The sequence below is a fragment of the Mus caroli genome, unplaced genomic scaffold, assembly GCF_978045245.1.
Source record: "Mus caroli unplaced genomic scaffold, Mus_caroli_1 scaffold_6, whole genome shotgun sequence".
Lineage (NCBI taxonomy): Eukaryota > Metazoa > Chordata > Mammalia > Rodentia > Muridae > Mus > Mus caroli.
In genome coordinates this window covers 79324085-79347422 of record NW_028227261.1, presented here as the reverse complement: position 1 = coordinate 79347422, position 23338 = coordinate 79324085, and the positions used below count along the sequence as shown (strand labels likewise).

Genomic DNA, 23338 nt, shown 5'->3' with positions numbered 1-23338 from the left:
TCAGGAATTCAAGGCCCATACCTAAACATGATAAAAGCAATCTACAGCAAACCAGTAGCCAACATCAAAGTAAATGGTGAGAAGCTTGAAGCAATCCCTCTAAAATCAGGGACTAGACAAGGCTGTCCACTTTCTCCATACCTATTCAACATTGTACTTGAAGTCCTAGCCAGAGCAATTCGACAACAAAAGGAGATCAAAGGGATACAAATTGGAAAAGATGAAGTCAAAATATCACTTTTTGCAGACGATATGATAGTATATATAAGTGACCCTAAAAATTCCACCAGAGAACTCCTAAACCTGATAAACAGCTTCGGTGAAGTAGCTGGATATAAAATTAACTCAAACAAATCAATGGCCTTTCTCTACACAAAGAATAAACAGGCTGAGAAAGAAATTAGGGAAACAACACCCTTCTCAATAGTCACAAATAATATTAAATATCTTGGCGTGACTCTAACTAAGGAAGTGAAAGATCTGTATAATAAAAACTTCAAGTCTCTGAAGAAAGAAATTATAGAAGATCTCAGAAGATGGAAAGATCTCCCATGCTCATGGATTGGCAGGATCAACATTGTAAAAATGGCTATCTTGCCAAAAGCAATCTACAGATTCAATGCAATCCCCATCAAAATTCCAAATCAATTCTTCAACGAATTAGAAAGTACAATCTGCAAATTCATCTGGAATAACAAAAAACCTAGGATAGCAAAAACTCTTCTCAAGGATAAAAGAACCTCTGGTGGAATCACCATGCCGGACCTAAAGCTCTACTACAGAGCAATTGTGATAAAAACTGCATGGTACTGGTATAGTGACAGACAAATAGACCAATGGAATAGAATTGAAGACCCAGAAATGAACCCACACACCTACGGTCACTTGATCTTCGACAAGGGAGCTAAAAACATCCAGTGGAAGAAAGACAGCATTTTCAACAAATGGTGCTGGCACAACTGGTTGTTAACATGTAGAAGAATGTGAATCGATCCATTCCTATCTCCTTGTACTAAGGTCAAGTCTAAGTGGATCAAGGAACTTCACATAAAACCAGAGACACTGAAACTTATAGAGGAGAAAGTGGGGAAAAGCCTTGAAGATATGGGCACAGGGGAAAAATTCCTGAATAGAACAGTAATGGCTTGTGCTGTAAGATCGAGAATTGACAAGTGGGACCTCATGAAACTACAAAGCTTCTGCAAGGCTAAAGACACCATCAATAAGACAAAAAAACCACCAACAGATTGGGAAAGGATCTTCACCTATCCTAAATCAGATAAGGGTCTAATATCCAATATATATATAAAGAACTCAAGAAGGTGGACTCCAGAAAGTCAAATAACCCCATTAAAAAATGGGGCTCAGAACTGAACAAAGAATTCTCACCTGAGGAATACCGAATGGCAGAGAAACACCTGAAAAAATGTTCAACATCCTTAATCATCAGGGAAATGCAAATCAAAACAACCCTGAGATTCCACCTCACACCAGTCAGAATGGCTAAGATCAAAAATTCAGGTGACAGCAGATGCTGGCGAGGATGTGGAGAAAGAGGAACACTCCTCCATTGTTGGTGGGATTGCAAGCTTGTACAACCACTCTGGAAATCAGTCTGGCGGTTCCTCAGAAAATTGGACATAGTACTACCGGAGGATCCAGCAATACCTCTCCTGGGCATATATCCAGAAGATGTCCCAACCGGTAAAAAGGACACATGCTCCACTATGTTCATAGCAGCCCTATTTATAATAGCCAGAAGCTGGAAAGAACCCAGATGTCCCTCAACAGAGGAATGGATACAGAAATTATGGTACATTTACACAATGGAGTACTACTCAGCTATTAAAAAGAATGAATTTATGAAATTCCTAGCCAAATGGATGGACCTGGAGGGCATCATCTTGAGTGAAGTAACACAATCACAAAAGAACTCACACAATATGTATTCACTGATAAGTGGATATTAGCCCAAAACTTAGGATACCCAAGATATAAGATACAATTTGCTAAATGCATGAAACTCAAGAAGAATGAAGACCAAAGTGTGGACACTGTGCACCTTCTTAGAATTGGGAACAAAACACCCAGGGAAGGAGTTACAGAGACAAAGTTCGTAGCTGTGATGAAAGGATGGACCATTTAGAGACTGCCGTATCCAGGGATCCATCCCATAAGCAGCTTCTAAACGCTGACACCATTGCATACACTAGCAAGATTTTGCTGAAAGGACCCAAATATAGCTGTCTCTTGTGAGACGATGCTGGGGCCTAGCAAACACAGGAGTGGATGTTCACAGTCAGCTATTGGATGTATCACAGGGCTCCCAATGGAGAAGCTAGAGAAAGTACCCAAGGAGCTAAAGGGATCTGCAACCCTATTGTTGGAACAACATGATGTACTAACCAGAACCCCGGAGCTCTTGTCTCTAGCTGCATATGTATCGAAAGATGACCTAGTCGGCCGTCAATGGAAAGAGAGGCCCATTGGATTTGCAAACTTTATATGCCCCAATATAGGGGAATGCCAGGGCCAAAAGAATGGGAATGGGTGGGTAGGGAAGTGGGGGGCGCTATGGGGGAACTTTTGGGATAGCATTGGAAATGTAATTGAGGAAAATATTTAATAAAAATATTAAAAATTAAAAAAAAAGAAAAAAAAAACTCACATAGGTAAGAGCTTGAAATATTTTAAACACCTCTGTTTACTCCCCATGCCACAAAGTTCTTATGAAAGATTTCAAGTCACCAGTACATTAAACTGGAGGTATGCACCTGTGTGGTAGGGACCTTCCCAGATGGGACAGACAGAATGGTACTTGAGAATCACACGAGCTGAATCCAACTATTTTCATTAACTGAGGGACATGTTTTACAATAAATATATTAATATTTCAACTAAATTCAGTACTGAACTTTCTCCAGCTTTCCATAGTGCTAAAATATATTTATGTAGATTGTGATAAATGCAATGTTTCTTTAAAAAAAAAAAGTAGGAATGCCTAGCTTTCAGTTGTAGAAAATCTTCCTGGAACTTCTTCTTTTTTTTTTTTTTTTTTTGGTTTTTTGAGACAGGGTTTCTCTGTGTAGCCCTGGCTGTCCTGGAACTCACTTTGTAGACCAGGCGGGCCTCGAACTCAGAAATCCACCTGCCTCTGCCTCCCAAGTGCTGGGATTAAAGGTGTGTGCCACCACTCGAGGATTCCTGGAACTTCTTGTCATACTCATAAGCAAGGAAATGTTCAGTAACTCCCAGGACATACCCAAGAAAGGGCTCAAGACAGTGATGTGCTGTAAGCTAAATATAGGGAGACCTGCCTGGGAAAAAGGACAGTAATTACCGTAAACTGAAGTATGTCATTCCAAACCACTGGCTTCATAATTCAAATCATTTTACATTATATTAATCGCTCCAGAGAATGTAATAAACAGTTATGGTCTGAAAATGTGTCTCCCAAGGGACGTGTGTTAGTGGCTTAGTCCCCAGTTTGTGGCCCTAATGGGAACAACTGGAATCATAGAAGCTTAGGGCCTATGTGACATCTTCTGGTTAGAGCAGGCAGGGCTTAGCATGAATACTGAGGGCTAATCCTTCCTCTTCTTCCTTTTGTGTCTCAGTCAACAAGACGAATTTCCTCTGCCATGCACTGCCACCTTGATACACTAAGCCACTATATTCCTAAAGCATCAGAACCAATCATTTATGGCCTAACCACACTTAAAATCATGAGCCAAAAGAGGCCACTCTATCCTTCAAGCTGATTGTATCTTGGATATTTGTTACAGTAACGGCAAGCTGTACAACCATTAAACTGAATACAACCATTAAACTGAAAACAGGGTAAGAACAGAAAAGAATTAACCATCAAGTAGAAAAGAATCTCCACAAGGACTTTGAAGTCACTGTTATTATCATGAGAAAACTATGTATCACTGTTTAAGCATTTGGCCCCTTTCTGTCTCATAACACATCCTTGTAAGCTCACACAGTAGAAGCAGTCATTTCCTAATACGATTTAACCTGGGCAGACATGCCTATAGAAATCCAGTCAGTTGCAAGGAGAGTCCTCACTTACTGTGACAGCTCTCATCAACCTCCTTAACTAGACTTCCATAAATCAACTGGAAATGGTTTCCAATTATTTAAGAGAAGGAGACATTTGTGCAAAGGATAAGTTACCAGGCAGCTTCAGTTTGAAAGAGACAAAAGCATAGCCATTCGTGCAGAAGTGGAGTATCTACTGCAGTGCCAACAGAGGCTTCTCTGTGAATCATACAAATTCTCTAAGTCCTACTATACACAGCACAGTAAAAGGAAATGAAAGGACTCAAAACCTATACCTTCAGTGTTTCTCGTATTGATTTTTCTAAGAAAAGACAGACCCCTGAACTCTTTATCTTGATAAATTACAAAAGCTTCCAGTTCTGCCCAACAGACCTTCCTGCACCGTGGAAATGTTACTGCACTGTAATAACTGATTGTTTGAAGTATGGCAACTAGGGCAGGTTTTATTCACATTTATTTACATTAATTAAACAGCCCCATATATATGTGGCTATCCTAGTGAACAGCATGTTCAGCAACGAGAAATACAATTAAAGCATAGAAAACTGTTTTCAGTCTTATCTGAAATAATATGATATAATTTCTGAGTCCTTTCATTCTCCGGAACCTATGGTAGGAGCTATAAGGTTGCACTGTTGAGGGAATCAACTTAACATTTAGACCACTCATTTCCTATTTATGTCCTTTGTACATTTACATACACACCTACACAGCTTTATTTTCATCTAATTATTTCTATTGTTCTTGAAATAAAATGTTTTGTGAAAGTTCTGCAATATTCAAAAGAATGAAATGCATCCCTCTTTCTAGCTACATATATCATATATAAAAGCTTCCATATGTATGTATGTATGTACATATGTATATATGTATATAAAATCTCACAATCAATGAAGGACAAAGGTAAACAAAAACCAGTGAAAGCAATAGAAGTGACCATAGGTGAGAACAGAGCCCTGTCATAGTCAAGGAGGTTTTAGATCAAGTTGCAAAATCCATGGGTTAACACTGAGGAGATAGAAGAACCTCAAACAACACAATAATAAAATAGAAATAATTCAAAATTTAAAAATAATTTAACAATATTAAAGGTATATTAAGACTATTTTTAAATGATCTTTTAAAAATATTTGAAAATGATGCTCTTTGATCTACAATTCTCTTCTTCCTGCAAAATAGGCCAAGGCAATGTCTGCCCAAAGATTGTGGGAGTAACCAGCCAATATGTGATTGACTTAATGCCCACGTCACGAGATAAAACCTACACCAACCATTGCTTGGGTGACCAAGAACCTGAGATTAGATAGTCTTGGGACCTAGGGTAAAACCAAATACTTCTTTTCTTAAACAAAAATGTTGCAACAAAAAGACATTCTTCCATACTCATAGGCCAGCTCCTTGTTCAATGATCACAGAAGCTTTCTCCTATAGCAGATGGAAAGAAACACAGAGACCCATATATGCATAAAATGAGAAACTTTGGAGCACTCATCCCTAAAGATTCAGGGAATGCTGTCAAAAAGAAGTCTAAAAGAATGCCCGTAAGGATGAAGGAAAGCATCAAGGGAACAAGTATGTCTACTTCATCAGGATTGACACCCATATTACGAACTAACAGAAATTGAGAAGGCACACAGGCCTGCTCAGGTCTTTACTAGATGAAGTCTTATACCTGAAAGGAGAAGTAGATACATGCCCCCATCCATAACCCAGATGCAATCTCCATTTGATAGACATTTCCAGAGAAAAATTTAGCATTATCCAAGGCTTTCTCATTGGGGAAACAAAATATTCTGAAAGGTGTGTATAACAGTACATGCTAACAGAAAATGATCACATCAGCATTACTGGAGGCTCCTTGTCTCATAATTTCATGGCAGTGTTTTTAAAAGTTTATCTTATGTTTTTGTTTTTACTTTACTTATATATAACTTCTTTCTTTCTTACACTACAGGTCCTTTGCACATATATTATGGCTTCCCTTTTAGTTTTTTTTTTTTTTAATGGGATTTCTATGTATCTGAAAGGTGTGTCTCAGTGTCTGTATCAGGTTCCTGTGTGATTTTTGGACTTTTGTTTGTTTCGTCTCATTCCAATATATTAGGTTTTATTCTATCTATCTATCTATCTATCTATCTATCTATCTATCTATCTATCTAAAAGCCTATTTGTTTTTTAAGGCAAGATAGAGATGCGGTGGTTCAAGATGTGAAGGGAAATGGAGAGGAACTGGAAGGAGTAGAGGGAGGAGAAACCACATAACCAGAATACATTCTGAAAAAATAAAGGTATTTTCAATAAAAGGAAAAGGGATGTTATGACTAATATTGGTTGTCAGCTTGACTACATCTGGAATCAACTCAAACATGCACACATACATACACACACACACACCATAATTTTTATTTTCCTCATTCTATCAGGTCAGCTCCCTTAGTGAACTATGACTAAAGCAAATGAGAAATGATCTGAAAAGGGATTTCTCCAAAGACATCTTGACACAAACAAAAGAGTGACAAGAGGAATAGCATCATCAGGGAACACAATTTGGCTTCCTTCTTACTGATATGTGTGCCAACATCCTACAGGAGATTCAGTGGTCATGAACAAGGTTTAATGAACAATCTTTTTGCTTATAAACTAAAAGCAAAACACAGATGATCACTTTAAGGATGATAAAACAATGATCAAGAGCCACTATTATACCTATTATTAAATAACCAATTTTGCAAAAGATGAACTGGAGGCCACTGAGGCAGAGGCTAGGAATTGCAAAGGCTATCTTTGGAGTAGTACTGATAACTTTGAAAATGTTTTCATAGACAATGGTTTTCCCTGAGGTTTTGAAATGACATTACCTGTAGTCATAAGACTGAAGCATGGCTTATTGCACAGAACCTAGCAGTTATGCAGGAAGAATCACCATCAGAAGACTGAGAAGAGGAACACTCAAAACTCATAAGTGTATCTGGAAAGCCATCTACTCTGGAAGCAATAGTAGCAATGCTCCTTAGAATAAAACAAAACTACAAGATGATTATAATGATGATGATGACTGTGTTGAAGAACAAGAAAAGGAGGAGGGGGAGGAGGGGAAAGAGGAGGAGGAGAAGAAGGAGGAGGAGAAGGACGAGGTGGTAGTAAGCCGGGAGAAAATAACAGTGATTTTGATGATTCTAAATCATCAAAATCACATATTATTCACGGCTCCAGCTAATAAATCAATAGGAGATATTCCAGATAAAAATTGTAAAAGAAAAAAACAAACAGAAAAGAATCCAAAGCACCACCATCAAGATCAAAAGCTGAATATTCTTTCAAAAGGCAAGGAAAAATCTCCTAAAACATATAGTGGCTTAGTTCTATAGAAGACATTAAAGAAAAAATGCAAGTGGTGAATGAAAAAGACAGTCACGTCCCAGAGTGGAAGGCAGTACATCACTTAATGTGAAGAACTGCATCTTGATGACTGCTGAGCAGACCAAAAAAGGCCAATGGTATTGGAGGAAGTCTCTTAAATCTTATTTAGTTGGTGAAACTGCCCATCTATCTGTATTTCTGTAACATTTGCTATCTGGCTGCCCTTTAAATGATACAAAGTATAAACTTCTTGTGTTTCATGAACATTGCCCAGGTCCATCTGCCAACAACATGTTCTTTTATCTGATTAGTTTTTAAAGATAGAAATTAACCCTTTGCTTGGTTTTAAATATGTGTAGAATAATATGCAAGGACAGAGAAACTGTGATAGTCAGACATAGTAAAACATAAATATGCCTGTGAAATGAACCCAGCATTCTAATAAAGCTTAAAAATCAAAAGTATATAGATTGAACTACTATATAATCCAGCTATAACCCTTCAAGGATATATTCCACGGAAAGGGACCAGTATATAACAGACATCTGCACACCCACACTTATTGCAACAGTGTTGAAAATCAAGATATACAATCAGTTGAATATGCCCAGTGATGGATAGATTTTTGTAAAATATAGTATACAAACAGAATGGAATATTATTTAAATATAAAAAGAATAAAATCATCTTATTCTCTTATTTATGTTGGCAGAGATGAGGCGAACGCTATTCATGTTAAATGCAATCAGCCAACAACAGGACAATTATCACTTGACCAGCAGAGAGAAAGGCTGCTTACATAAACACAAAAAAAGTTACAGAGGAAGAATAAGTTCTAGTTCTACAACAGAGTATGGTGACTATGTCACACCATAATCTATTGTATATTTCAGTACAGCTAGGACAGATAAGACTATTGCTAGAATAAAGTGACCACGACAGTAGAAATGCTAATTATCCTAACTTTATTATTAAATATTATTCCAATATATCAAAAAACAATTTTATACCCCATAAACACATGAGTATCAGATACCAATTTAAAAAAATAAAACCAAACAGGCAAGCTTCCTACTTTACTGAATTTCTCACTACTGAAAACCCCACTGTAGGATACAAATGAGAATAGGACCTTCTGGCCAGAAAGACACCCATATATCACCTAAAATAACTCAAACGCTGAATATTTTTTTAATTGATGTACAGAAATAATGTAAGTGAGAGGCACAGAAAACACATTCTTAAATACGTCATTTGAGAAACCTCCATACTGATTATTTTTTTAAATCCTCTCCCAAAATTGAAATAGAATCAAAATATAGTAAAATAATTTAATCCCAGCACTTGGGAGGCAGAGGTAGGTGAATTTCTGAGTTCCAGGACAGCCTGGTTTACAAAGTGAGTTCCAGGACAGCCAGGGCTATACAGAAAAACTTTGTCTCAAAAAAAAACAAAAAAACAAAAAAAAAAAACAACAACAAAAAAAATGAATAAATAGCTCTGATTAAAATGTGCAACCTGATTGATACAAGTAAATCTTTTAAGGAGAAAAATAAAAACCAATTTACAACTACATTATTTCTCATTACAGTACAACAAATGGGAAAATCCATGTTTTTTTTTCTTTTAAATGTGTTTTCATAACAATTAGAAAAATTGAGAAGCATTTATGAGCTATTACATGCAATGTCAAAGTACTGACTTGACCATCTTATTTTGGGCAAATGCTATATATTAACATGGCATTCTGGGTGGCTAGACAACTGCTATTTGGAGAAATAAAACAAATTTTGAGAGTACAAAGAGTAAATAAAAACCTAAAACCATTCAAACTTAAAAAGATTTTTACACGTTTAAATCTAATACATACAGAGAAAAGCTAACCTATATTAGTCTGAGCTTTACACCATATGCGTTCCCACTGTGACCACACAGAATTATTAGCTCCTTTCAGCTCAGGGGTAACATTACTAACCAAAGTGTCCTTTGTGTCAAGAAAAGTATACAGTGACAGACAAATGAACAAACAAATCCCTCACCTCCTGGTTGTCTTAATCCTAAAACCATACATAAGGATAGTTACAATAGTGGTGTATGATTTCCTTCAGTGACTACTGCCCACCAAAATGCCTAACTTTCAGGAATCCAGAGGAAGATTACAGTGCAGGCACTCAAATATAAGTCTACTCTAAGGCCATGAGGAGTTTGCTATTTGTTACCATTGTCCAAATACACAGAGCAGAAGCAAGAAAATCATCTTTCTCTCAAAATACAAGGTTTCAAGCCAGCCATTTCCCAGCCTACAAGAGCACACAGAGTATGGTTTTAATCTCTGTGTATTTCTAATCAATGTAAAACAAACATTTGTAACCCACTCATAATCTTCAAAAGCAAAAGGTTCTGTTTTAATTGTTTCAATGATTTATTTGCAAGACGTATCTTTTAGAATGTTTTAGGAGTACTCTTTAAATTTTTCATCAATTAAAAACTTGAAGGAAATTTGCTAATATAAAATTTACAACAAAAGTAACTGTTAATGTTACCCTACAGTGGTTTTACTCTCCAGTAAATTGAGGACTTTAGCACTGGTCTTATTTTCCTTAATATTAATTTTAAAATAAAAATAAGGTGTCTTTTAGTCTCTCTCTCTGTCTCTCTCTCTCTGTCTCTCTCTCTCTCTCTCTTGGGGTGTGTGTGGGGGGTGGGGATGTCGGTGTGAGTTCGTGTGTGTGTCTGTGTCTTTGTGTGTGTGTGTAAATGTAAATGTGTGGTCTGAAACAAGGTCTTACTATAGTGCAGAATGACATCGAATTTACTTTGTAGCCAGGCTGGCCTCAATCATTTGAAAATGGTTCTCCTGCCTTACCTCCAAATTGTGGGATTATAGACATAAGCCAAAATGCCCACGTTTTTCAAGCATTTTATGTGTGTGTTTATACATGTGGATATGGGGTATGCACACATGCCCATGTATGTGCACACATACAGTCCATAGATCAACTTCGTGTCATTTTCTTGAGTTCCCATACCACAAGAATTTGTCATTTCCATTCCACAAGTGTCATTCACCTTGTGTTCTCTAAACCAGGTCTTCCATTAACCTGTACAACACCAAAATGCTATGCTGGCAGCCTTCAAGTCCCAAGAATCAGCTTCTTTCTGACTCCCCAGGTCTAAGGTTACAATCAGGCAGCACTTGGAATTGAATGGACGTACATCAACAAATGATCCACCTGCCTTCTTCAATTTAATCATTTGAAACACTTTATTATTGAACCTCAAAAGAAACTAATTCAGCCTACTCCTGCTTTAAATAGATCTTTGTATCAAAACTCTGGACAATGGCTTTCAGCTAAAAGTAATGTTGCCCTCTTTCCTGTGAATATCTGGCAGGTCCTAAATACATTCTTTGCAATAATAACATTAATGAATAGGAGGGCTAACATTTTGTAAGAGGAAGAAATCAGAAATAATGCTAAATGTACATTCCTGTATAGGAAAACCCCCATACTAATGAATAACCCAGACAAAAATGTCAGCACAGCTAGGAATCTCTGTCCTAGGACAATTAATGATCAAGGAGGGAAAATGAATAGTAGGATTGGGGATTTCAAGACCTACTTTGTAGAATAGCTCTAAAAGCACAAATGTAAAGTATTTCCAGTTGGTTTTAACTTACAGCCAATCATATTCCAAAGTCCTATCAGAATTATAGATTGTTCTCTAACTTCTTTTTTGTCTTCAAGATTGATCAACATGAGTTGACTCATGGAAAATGTAGTCTACAAGACTGGGTGCATGAATACTGCCATTAAATAAAATAGGAGAACTGTGGAATTCAGCACACATGACCCTGATGCATGTCCTTAAAGAGAAGCCTCCCCCCCCCCCCACTCACAGGGATGCTGCAGCTCCAAGGAAGAAATTACTCAGTTGCCAGGGTTGATTTTTTTTAAGGACTACATATTAGGTAGAATGGTGACGGGACATCAGGACAAGATGAGGAAGTGGAATCTCGTGTGTCTCTTTCCCCAGTCATGTTGTGATGAATGCTCAATCTACCTGGAATGCTGAGAGCACAGGCAGTGGAGGGACTCCTTTTTCTGTTGTAACATCAAGTAAATGGCCACTAACACGATAGGAGCAAAGTAATGATAGGGGGAGAGAAAAATTCTTAAATCAGAACTTCAAAGGTGCTAGCCTCCTACCAGCACACATTTCACTGTTACACAATGGATGCTCATTTCGCAAGTTAGTTATTCCCTTTCAGTTTCAGTGAAACCATAGAGAGGTAAAAATAAGGAAAAAAATTCATAGACTTCATCAACAACCTCACCTAACAGACAATAAATAATCCAAAAAGACGTAATGAAACCAGGCACCTAGTGATATGTGTCTGGCTGGCCTAAGAGGGTCTGCAGGCACTCATTTTTTTTTCCTAGCATAGTAAGTGCTTCTATCCTCTCTAACCCTAGCTCAGATAAGATTATACTAATTTTGAACAGGAGAAAACAAATTTCTGGACGTTGCACAGAAGGGGATGAAGGAAATCTAGGAAGAGATAATGAATAGATCTGCACAAGAGTCCTTGGCCTAGACCTACAAAGAGATCCCCAGTGAACATTCACTCCAGAAACAAAGAACCGCCAAAGAAAGGACTGTTGTTTCTTTAGTGGTACATCATTAGGCACTTGTATCTGTTAGACTGAAAAGAGCTTAGAAGATGTGCTTAATTGAACAGATATCAACCAGAAGTAGACGTTAAATTCTCATAGCTAGTAATTGAAGGAATAAAATGCACACATACCTCAAGGAATACCCACTTTTATATACTGCCATCAAGGTCTTTAAAGCAATGTTTTCCCTTTAAAATTTAGCACAAATACAAGCTAGCTAAAGAAGAGAAGACGGGTGGATCTGAAGGTAAATTCACCCAAATGCTGATGCTTATCCAGAGGGAAAGATGCCAGACAAAATTTGCTTTAGTATAAAGATGCTGGGGGCAACATGGCCATATGAAAGAAAAAATGAAGACACACAATGGTTATTTTTCAGAAGCAGTTGGCGTTATAAAGTGATTTGATAATAAAGCACTAAAATTTCCTAAAGCAATAAAAGCACTATGCATTTCCCACAGCAAGATTTGTCAGACAAGCAATGATAAAAATATTTTCCCACAGATTCGTTTTGAAAAAAATATATACTCAAGACCTCCACAAAATAAGCTTTGTAAAATATTGTTACTTTTATTGTGCTCCCATAAAATTCTTTTAATGAAACACACAGTACAGATATCAAAAAAGGAGTTTAAAGTCACCTAATGCATACTAATAAATGAGATGCAGTAACTTTCTCAATATCAAACTTTCAAGATGCCAGTTGTAAAATGAATAGTCACACAACTAAAAGAAAACGAAATGTCAATGACACTTAAGCTAAACTCCATGGTTGGATCCAGGCTTCACATCTCACTTGGAAGTGTACTAGAGAGGCAAAGAAAAAAAAAGCAGGAGCAAGTCCAGGGAGTGTGGCAGGAATGTGTAAGGCAGGTGTGCAATGATGGGGTGGGGCTTAATGCCTACTTATCATGTGTTGTGAGATCAAACCCCAAATTAAAATGTTACTTCCTTTGTGGCCTACATAGTGTTTATACTGCAGAGTCTCATATCTTTTTACCATATTTCTTTAGTGTTTCCAGTCATGGATATTGAGGCATTGATCATATTGGCTCCCTGAAATTTTGAACATGCATGCCAAGTGCAAGTCTGACTACAGTCAAATGACTCATTTTAGTCGATTCTGTAATTTACAAGCTTGTAACTTTACTGCATATACAACATAGATAAGTAATATCTATATTTTACTTACAAATACAGCATGATAAAAATAGATAATGAAGATACATCTTATAGCTTACACACTCTTAATATACTAAGAAATAGATAAATTTAAAGGTTATTTTAAAAATAGAAAGATAAATTCTATATTTTTTCTAAGGCACAAAATGAGCCAGTGGGACCTATATATATATATATATATATATATATTGATGACCATAGGCAAAAATGAGCATTTGGACTGACCTGCCCACCAATCCCTTTAGGATTCAAATGCTTAATGTGACAATTAAAGGCTCTATGTCTATGCAGCAACCACTGTCCACATGATGTAATGCACAAGATAAAAAGACATTGGTATTGTTTGAGATTTCAAACAATTGTTCTATTTTTCTTATCAGTATAATCCATCAACACTAAACTATACACAACTGGGTTTTGTTTTTAAAATGACTAATGCTGTTCTTTTGTTTCCAGAAAGAAAAAAAACTGAATACAAGGCAGGAGTAGACTGGTGCAAGAGTCATGTATTAATACACAAAACAGTAAGCTCTCTGATCCTGGAACAGTGTACTGGGAAGAGATGGGAGCAAAGGAGCAGCATAAAAGAGAGGGGCGAGTGTGTGAGCAATGCAGTGTCTGGGTATTTCCCTAGCATGTTAGAGACCCAAGTTCAATCCCCCAAACCAGAAAACAAAACAAGAAAAAGGGGGTAAAGGAAGAGCTGGGTTTGGGAAGAGAATATCTGAGCTATGGACAGAGGAAGTTTAGATAGGGTTCTGTGCTCTGACCAGGATCCTCAGGAAATAGCAGGTAAGCCCCAACATGGAAGAAAGAATAAACAGCTGTGCTGCCTAAGATACAAATGTCAAAAGGCCTAGACGCTTAGGGACAGGCCATGTGGTAGCTAATGTCAGACTGCCTTGGGAGAAAATGACTTCGCAATCTGGGAAAGCAAAGTGTAGCCAGATCACACAGTGGGTCAGGGCGCAGTGGAGAGACTGGATTGCTTTTAAAATGCCCATGAAGACACTGGTGTGCAGTAAAGATTCTAGTTTGCATTTAGACTCTCAGATGGTCTTCCCAACAGCCAGGTGTGGATATAAAAGCCCTTGGCTACTCAGACACAGTCACTGGGGTCCACTGCAGAGACCTGACTCCTGATACATTCTCCAAAATCCACTGTTCACTAGCCGCCTCTTCTCCAGCCTTCTTAAGACAATGAGTAATAATGTGCTGCTTTTTGACGGGTGCATACCTCTTGCCTGTTTCCCCGATAGCAACATAGACTGAAAAACATTTTTTTCCTCCCTGGAAACTCCCATGGAGAAGTTTAACACACTTTAGAATTTTACTTGAAAAGCAAGGTTCATGATGTTAGTTCTCATTTGTGTCCTGAAAAAAAATCGCAAATGGAAAAAATAACCTTTCATGTACAAAGAACTGGTGGGCAGATCAGGCCTCTGTTCACACTTCTAAATCTCTGATTCCGGAAAGGCTTTCTACACTTAAAATGGTTTTAAATTTCTACAGTGATATAGATCAAAGTAACTTTTTGTTATGTTTTGTTTTTCTTTCTTTCTCTCTTTAAAAAATTTTTAAACCTTGTAATGACAGCAGTGATGTGGGTATTGAATAATAAACTGGAATTCAGACAATTAGAAAACTAGGTTTTTACAATAATTAAAAACAAAACAAAACAAAACACCTTCTTTTTAAGATTTAGAAACCAGATCCAGCTGTGAGTCAATTGCCAGAGAACATCTCCAATACGATCTCCCCTCTCTGGATTGGCCTTATCCCAGCCTTTGCCAAGGTAAGGAAACAGAAGTAACCCTGTGCCTTAGGTGTTCAAAAACTTCCAAGAAAGACTTTAACACTTGCTGACCTGAGAGACCCCAATGACCTACTTCTATGTAGATAATCCCATGCTACTCAGCAGGGGCGAGGGAAGAGACTTTGTTGGAGGAAGATAAACCACCGGATAGCATCTCATAGTGGTCAGTGTCTTCAGAAGATCCAGTCAAGATGTGCTGAGTACAGACTCCACACTCCAACCGCCTAGCTGAGCCCATTTGTTGAGTTGTGAAGGCAAACATACAGATTATTGTGTCAAGCTACTAAGGTTTATGATGTTAAACAGCAAAAATATAAGGGCAGCAAAGGGTTTTGTTTTATGTTGGTTATTTTGTTTGTTTGTTTTTTTTACCTTATCCACAATAAAACAAAGATAAATCAGTATGTTTTTTTAGGTATATTTAGTCAGCTATCATAAACAGGTTTTTGATGGTTGCAGATAAATTCATTTTTTCTGTTGGATAACAGTTAGCTAATAAAATTAAGTCTGCCTGCTTTAGGATGTTTAAAGTACAGCATATTATTCTCTGTTATGAAAATGAGTAACGTGGAACTCACACGGAACTATATACTTCCGATCTGGATATTTTCTGTCCCATAGTTCAGACACAGTGAAACTGTCTTCACTTATCCTTAGCCATTGACTAAAACCCACATTGCATGCTGCTCTGTTCTGATGGCCTACCTGAAGCAATTGATCTTATCATGTGGTACTGACAGGAAATGTTCAGCATAATTTTAAATGCTGTTTTCCTTAAGAGGTTTCTGGCCAGGGGAAAATTCTCTCCATTAAGGTTGGTTAACAATCAGGATCATTCATACTCGAGTTTTTAAAGAAATGGCATTTTCTTATTTGTGCGTTCCTCGGGCCAATATTATTGGAGACCATATTATATATGTCTGTATTTAGATCACAGCAAACCAACCCAACTACTTTGAAAATGTGAGGATACCCAATCATAACTGAAATTATTCAACAAGTTTAGAACGGTCAATAGGCTCACAATTTTAAAATTACTTATAACAGTGTCAAGAAATCAATGTAACAAACGTTAACAAAGTTCACAAACAGAAATTATAGTGTTTGTGAAAAACTGAAGAAAAAGTATTGGTTTAAGTAGAACCATAATATAATATAAAGATAGAAGAAAATGGATTCAAGCATTGGTATAAAGTGGAAATGAAACTTTTTGAATCAGTGGCACTTGATCCAATGGGTAATTGTATAAATGAAAATAAATGTTGACCTCCTATTTCACACCATGTATCTATGGATAAGGTGCATAAACACAAAGTATACTTGAAAAAATAGTACAGAATAAATTTATCCTGGAGCTAGCCAAGATTTATGAATAAAAGGCAAAGTGACAATAACTGATGAATTACAATTCAATAAAGTTAAAAGATCTGTTCATCAAAGGTATCATTTTAAGAAGGGCATCCACAGAGTAGAAATATTTTCAAAACATATGTCTACCGTATGTTTGGTGCTATCCTGAGTGGATGGGCAGGGAAAGCCCATATTTTGGGAGTAGGCAGTAAAGACAATAGCACTAAGCATTTTATGAAAGACATTATATTAATGGCCTTTGAGAGTATCACTGTTTGTCGATGGGGAAATGAAAAGTATCATAATGAAAACAGTCAGTACACAGCCAAGAGGAAAATTACAGTCAGAAGTCAAATAGCACCGATTGTTACCCAAGTGTAGAAGACACAAATGCTCATGCCCTGTTCCTGGAAGTGTAAATTGGTAAAACCTTCCTACAAAACAGCTTCTGCATTAGCCAGTAAAGACCATCCTACTGTACCAAAAGATTGGTTAGGTTTATACCCTAACAGTAATAGCTGCTATTATTTATTAGTGGTACAAATAAAAAAGAACATTAAAATGTTCATCAATACTAGAACGAATAAACTGGGGCAAATCCATAAACCAAGTGAGTCAATCAACCAAAATTTAAAAGATCTGATGAGAAGAAGGTAGTTTTTAAGAACTGCTTATCAATACCTATCTGGTGAATTTACCCTAAATAATTTAATTAGTAAGCCATTACATAAGCAAATATTATATAGAAATTATAGTATAATTCAACATTTTAAAAATAAAACTACATAAATGGACACAGGGGCAAAAATTACATGATAAACAAATTCAAAAAGTACCTTCAACCATGTCCTATATTCCTTTATGACAAAAGTCCTAAAGATACTTAGAACTAAAGAAACATACCAAGAAAAGAAAAACAAAAGTGATATCCAACCTAGAGTCAACATTAAAGTATAAGGGAGATAAGAAAACATTTCCACTAAAATCAGAAACAAGGGTGTGCAAGTTCAGCATTCTTATTTATTATAGTAAGAAAAAAAAAGAACATTAAAGGCACACAAACAGGCAGGGAAGAAGTCATAGAATTCTGATTTATAGATGATATGCTCTAGGTAAGAAACACAAGAAAATTCTGAAAAAATGCTGATATATATACAATCAGCACAGTGGCATGTTATAAAATTAATATATGAAAATAAAATGAATTTCTCTACACCAATAATAAATAGGCTAAGGAGGAGGAAATAAAATCAATTAGAATTCTTGCTCTCTTCCTCCTTTCATCACTCCCCTCTTTGAAGGAATACACCCACACACACACACACACACACACACACACACACACATATCCCGCACACTTCTGCAACATGTCCTCTGATTTTTCACATGTGCACCAAGGCACACTCTTGCCAGCATCCAATATATTCCAAATGCAACAGGGTCAACTGGCCAGACCCCCTGGAACTCCCAGGGACTGGACCACAAACCAAAGAATACACATGGAAGGACCCATGACTCTGGCCCCATATGTGGCAGAGGATGGCCTTGTTGGACAGCAGTAGGAAAAGAGACCCTTGGTCCTGGGGATTTGCTATGCCCCAGTGTAGGGGAATGCCAGGACGAGAAGCTGGCAGGGGGTGGGTTGGTGCAGGAGCACCTTCATAGGGGCAGGGGTAGGGGGTAGTGGGTAGGAGGCTTCCAAAGGGGAGATCTGGAAGGGGGAAAACATTTGAGATGTAAGTAAAGAAAATATACAATAAAAAAAGAAAGAAATGAAAATTAAATAAAACAGTATATCCCAAAAAACAAACAGCACAAATTTCATATATTTTGTAAACAAAACATTTTAAGAAGCTTATTTAAGCTAAAACTATAGAATTATATGTAGTTCAAAAGGATCTGTAAATGAGTATTCACTAAAGATTAACCCTGTAGAGCCTGTATGTTATGCCAACCCTAAAAAATTGATAAAGCCCATGAAATGCTACTAATCAATTTTCTTGTTTGGAAATCGGAGTACACAGTATTAGCAAGTCACCACAGTAACCACGGAAGAAAATACTGTTTCAACGATCAGAAAAAGCTCAAGCAAAAGTTCAGAAAAGACAAAGATGTTGAAGAATATGTAGAATCTTAATTTGAGAACAAGACATTTTATTTATAAGCATAAAAAAATCAGAAATAGATTCAAAACATATTAATTTATTAATTTATTAATTCAGAAAATATTAATTTTACCATGTATAGGTAATAGTTTTAATCAAAATAGGAAGTAAATAGCAAGCCACGTACAGAAAAATTGGGGAAAGAACTGAAGTTAAGAATTCTTGAGTTTGTGCATTTTACAGGGAAACATGCCTCTTTTACCTAAAACAAACCAAACAACAACCAAAACACAGGAATGCTAGTGAACTTGATAATACTAAATCAAAATACACGCACTTTCAAGTTACAGCCACAGGGCTGATGACACTCTAACCCGATTTGTCCTGCAGGGCACTTCACACTTTTGCTTTCTCTAGGATCGGTGTCTTTGAAGAACACCTGGCAACTGCTATCTAATTTGGAGTTTTCATCCTCCAGGAGTAACCTGCTGCTTATGCTGAAGGCTGCTCCTCTTACCTTGTCATTATCCTTTTCTGGAAGGCTCTAGACAAAGTTGCTGACACTGCCATGCTTCAAAGTCCATCTGTGTGAAATGAAACAGCCCTGCCCCCTCCCTGCCTGGACATCAGTGAGCAAACAAAGCACATTCAAATCGATGACACAACAGGGCTTTGGAGAGAAGCATCAGTCCCTTGTCAATAAATCCAAGGTAAAACTCAGCCTGCCTTTCTCAAGTGGGGTTCCATGACATAATCTGCTTGATTTGAATGTCACTTCTTAATTCTCCCAAGGCTGGCACAAAGCTAGAACCATTCTAGATGCACAGGATAAAGGCTAACTCATGTCACACCACAGATGCCATGGAGCATTAAGGCTCGGTGTCCCTGGGAGTTCAGGGTAAAAGGAGCTGGCTCTATATGTAATATGTAATATGTAAACATGGCTTTTCTATGTGCTGTCATTAAAAAAAAACAACTTATTGACCTCTGGAACAAAGCCTCACTATGCAGTTGAAGTAAAATAAAATAAATAGCCTGGAGCATTGCTTGAGTGAATTGTTTGTAGATTTCAGGAAGTCACAGGAAGTAACAACAACAACAACAACAACAGGACCAACAATATTACAGTTGATAAAATGTGCACAGAAAAGCATCTCCTCACTTAACAGCCAGGATTTACGAAGCTCATTTAAAATGCTTGAGCATGTGCTTCACCAAGGCATTTGTTTTCCATCTTAGAGATGGCAACAAGAAAAATCGCCCTCTGAAACACAGAACTGGCATGAAGCAGAAGCTTGATTTCAAGTCAGTTTAACACAGCACAGCAATGTCTGCCTTAGGGCTAATTAATCTCACAAAGAGGTCTCCATTAAAGATGTATCTCATTGTTCAGTCAAGAAAACTGAGGTCCAGAGAAGAAATTATAGCCAGTATTTCTCTAAAAGGCCCAGCAGAAGGACTTTTCAGGTATGTCTCCTCTAAATGAAAATCCCAGCTAGCTCCCTAAACCACTACTGAGAAGAAAAGACAAGAAGGACTGTTGATTTTAATGAACTATGCCCCTGCCATTCATGTTGATATTTAAACCCCCAATATCTCAGAGTTGCGCTTATTAAGATACAGAGGTTTTCACAGGGGTTACTAAGGTAAAATGATTCGTTTGAGTTTCCTGGTCCTTAATATTTCACAAGAAGAGGCGCATTAGACCAAAATATCTAAAGAGAAAAGAAAGTAGACAGTGAGTGAGAAGACCCATGAGTCCAGTAGCCATCTACTGAGTAAAGGGGAAACGGATTCTTCCCTCAATCTCTACAAGGAATATCTTGTTAGGGGTTTTCCAGATGAACAGAATCAAGAGCATTGGCGGGGGAAGGGGGGAGGGGGGGCGCATGGGAAGGACGGAGAGAGAGAAGAGAGAGAAAGGTGGGAGAAGAAAGGATATTTATTAAATGAGCTTTAAAATAGCGACAACAGTCAAATCGCTACTGAGATGCTAAAAACTCAGTAGTGAAGGCTGGGTTCCTCAACATACTTAGTAGTCCCAGAATAGCTGTCCGTCTCTTGCTGGAGGGCAACAATAGGCAGTTACTCAGTCCACAGGGTGGAATGCCTCAGTGGTCCCAATCTGGGACCAGGAGCCTTGAAAGTTCTTGGAAAGTCACTAGTTTCATCCCATGATTGCAAGCTTGGACAGCTACTGTTAGGAAAGGTATCAGCAGGGCAGCAACAACAGAAGAGGGAAGACTAAGTCAGCAATAGGCTCAGGAAACTGCCCTCTGAAATCTGCTTTTGATATAGGCTGCCGCCATCCACAATAGGATGGGTCTTCCCACATCAATCAAGGAAATCAGGATAACTCTTCAGCTGAGGATACCTACTTGGGTGATTCTAATTTGTGACAAAGTGACATTAAAAACATCCATATGTCTCTTGTACTAACACAATAAATTTCTGTCATTAAACTACCCAGTGTGTGGTATTTTGTTAAAGCAGAATGAGCAAACCGATAATATTGCCAGATACTAAATAAATCTATAATTAAAAATTACCACTCAAATGTCAGTAAGTACAGTATAATTCTCTGTAAGTCCACAATGTTTATGTTTCTGGGGTTCTTAAGTTTTAACTTGACCTCATCTAAACGATCTGCTTTGTATCAAGGAGAAAATTTTTATTTTCATTTTGATAAAAAATAATAAATCTACTTATAAAAATAAGACCTACTGTCAAGTTAAATATTTTGAAGTATTCACTCTGCTATATGCCAACCTTGCAGCTTCCTGAGAATATTCTGACTATTAAAATTATTATGAATTGTGTGTATAACTATATATATTTGATAAAAATAATAAAATTAATTTCTACATAGTAAACATATATTGATTATAATTTTAATAGGTAAAAAATGATAAATAGTCCTTTGCTAAGAAACTGTTTCCAAGTGAATGCCATTTTGAGGCTGGCTAATATTCATAGGAGGTAGTGACATTTGTTGTAACCTGACAACCTAAGGTCCATGCTTTCAGTTCCCACATGATGAAAGAAGATTCTTCCTACTCCATACATGCAGTGTGTGCATACATGCACAGAAACAAGATTTTTAAAAAAGAAACTAGCAAGTTCTGAGCAAAGAAGTCCTTCAATAAAATTAATCATCTCTCTATGAACTTAGGGATACAGGGGACAAACTTCAATAAAAAGGGAGCCCAATGATATCATCTTCATAAAGGATAAAAAAAAAAAGCAGCTCCACTGAAACAAGCATGTGCATTCTCTTCCCTCCCACGGAATATTGACCTGGAGAAATAAGCAAGTATGTCAAATGGTGAGCAAACAGTGATGCATATTGTAAATACAGAAATCAAAGTATCTTTATTTTTAGATGATTTAATTCTATACATAAAAAACCTTTAAAAGTCCAAGAGAAAACTCCTACTGCAAATAAATACATTTGGGAAAGGCTAGTCAAATGGTAGGACAGCCAAAAGAATCATGAACAACCAAAATCTGTTTGAAGTATGGCCATTCCAGATTTCAAGTCATACTATAGAGCTACAGAAATGAAAACAGTATGCACTGGCATTTCCAAAGACCAATTGATCGATGGAATAACTGAGAAGAACATATAAACCTATACCGTAGGGCCATATGATTTTGACCATATAGACAACACCAGAGAAATGATACCTTATTCAAAAAAAATGATGCTAGTCAAACTGGATATCTATATGAAGAAGAATGAAACTCTATTCCCATGTCTAACCTACACAAAGCACAACCAAAGGTGGATTAAGGACCTCACCAATAAACTAAAGAAAAATATACTGAGCCATCTAAGAAATGCAAGTTAAGTTATTACTCCAGTCAGAATGCCTAAGGTAAAAAAAAATAAAACAAACAATAACAACATAATAATAACAAATGTTGGGGAGAATGTTAAGAAAGGAACACTTACTCACTGATGGTGAGTATGCCAGTACTGGAATCAGTGTGGAGGTTCCTCACAGATAAAATCATCCAGTGATCCCATTCTTGGGTATGCACTCCAAGGACTTTAGATTCTACTCTAGAGATACCTGCTTATCCATGTTCAATACTGCTTTATTCATAAAAGTAAAAATGAAACCACTGCAATAATTCGTATATTTACACAATAGTATATTATTCATCTGCTCAGAAAAATGAAAAGTGCAAGTTAAATGTATTGCAACAACATGACCAGAACCAATAAAAGACAAGTCAGACCAAAGAGAGGGAAGTTGGATTGCAAATAGGTCCAACCCCTAGCAATGGAGCTATTTGCAATTGTTAGCTGCCCGGACACAGCATATATATATATATATATATATATATATAAAAGTACAGCTCCTTCTTGAGTTTCATGTGTTTAACAAATTGATTCTTATATCTTGGGTATCCTAAGTTTTTGGGCTAAGATCCACTTATCAGTGAGTACATATTGTGTGAGTTCCTTTGTGATTGTGTTACCTCACTCAGGATGATGCCCTCCAGGTCCATCCATTTGCCTAGGAATTTCGTAAATTCATTCCTTTTAATAGCTGAGTAGTACTCCATTGTGTAAATGTACCACATTTTCTGTATCCATTCCTCTGTTGAGGGGTATCTGGGTTCTTTCCAGTTTCTGGCTATTATAAATAAGGCTGCTATGAACATAGTGGAGCATGTGTCCTTCTTACCGGTTGGAACATCTTCTGGATATATGCCCAGGAGAGGTATTGCTGGATCCTCTGATAGTATTATGCCCAATTTTCTGAGGAACCGCC

General features: G+C 37.1%; 1 protein-coding gene across 25 annotated transcripts in view; it reads right to left on the bottom strand.

Annotated features, from left to right (window-relative positions):
* Positions 1–23338, bottom strand: part of Ptprd (protein tyrosine phosphatase receptor type D) — a 2287128-nt gene that overhangs the window by 389652 nt on the left and 1874138 nt on the right. The window contains exon 1 of one of the 25 annotated variants that reach the window (XM_085839212.1): positions 19072–19168. The exons of the other annotated variants lie outside the window; for them this stretch is intronic. The gene's annotated coding sequence lies outside the window, so the exon portion shown is untranslated. Of the gene's footprint in view, positions 1–19071; positions 19169–23338 lie in introns of those variants that run through there. 25 annotated transcript variants of the gene reach the window in all.